The sequence below is a fragment of the Colobus angolensis genome, unplaced genomic scaffold (genome assembly GCF_000951035.1).
Source record: "Colobus angolensis palliatus isolate OR3802 unplaced genomic scaffold, Cang.pa_1.0 Scaffold166, whole genome shotgun sequence".
NCBI lineage: Eukaryota > Metazoa > Chordata > Mammalia > Primates > Cercopithecidae > Colobus > Colobus angolensis.
The window spans coordinates 1,039,641-1,040,393 of record NW_012114777.1 but is presented as its reverse complement, the minus strand read 5'-3'; positions in this window follow the sequence as shown (position 1 = coordinate 1,040,393).

The following is a 753-nucleotide window of genomic DNA, read 5'->3' as shown; positions in this document are numbered from 1 at the left end:
AGAGCGTGTATGTCCAGGAATTTATCCATTTCTTCTAGATTTTCTAGTTTATTTGCATAGAGGTGTTTATAGTATTCTCTGATGGTAGTTTGTATGTCTGTGGGATCGGTGGTGATATCCCCTTTATCATTTTTTATTGCGTCTATTTGATTCTTCTCTCTTTCTTCTTTATTAGTCTTGCTAGCAGTCTATCAATTTTGTTGATCTTTTCAGAAAACCAACTCCTGGATTCATTGATTTTTTGAAGGTTTTTTTTGTGTCTCTATCTCCTTCAGTTCTGCTCTGATCTTAGTTATTTTTTGCCTTCTGCTAGTTTTCGAATGTGTTTGCTCTTGCTTCTCTAGTTCTTTTAATTGTGATGTTAGGGTGTCAATTTCAGATCTTTCCTGCTTTCTCTTGTGGGTATTTAGTGCTATAAATTTCCTTCTACACACTGCTTTAAATGTGTCCCAGAGATTCTGGTATGTTGTGTCTTTGTTCTTATAGGTTTCAAAGAACATCTTTATTTCTGCTTTCATTTCGTTATGTACCCAGTAGTCATTCAGGAGCAGGTTCTTCAGTTTTTATATAGTTGAGTGATTTTGAGTGAGTTTCTTAATCCTGAGTTCTAGTTTGATTGCACTGTGGTATGAGAGACAGTTTGTTATAATTTCTGTTGTTTTACATTTGCTGAGGAGTGCTTTACTTCCAACTATGTGGTCAGTTTTGGAATAAGTGTGATGTGGTGCTGAGAAGAATGTATATTCTGTTGAT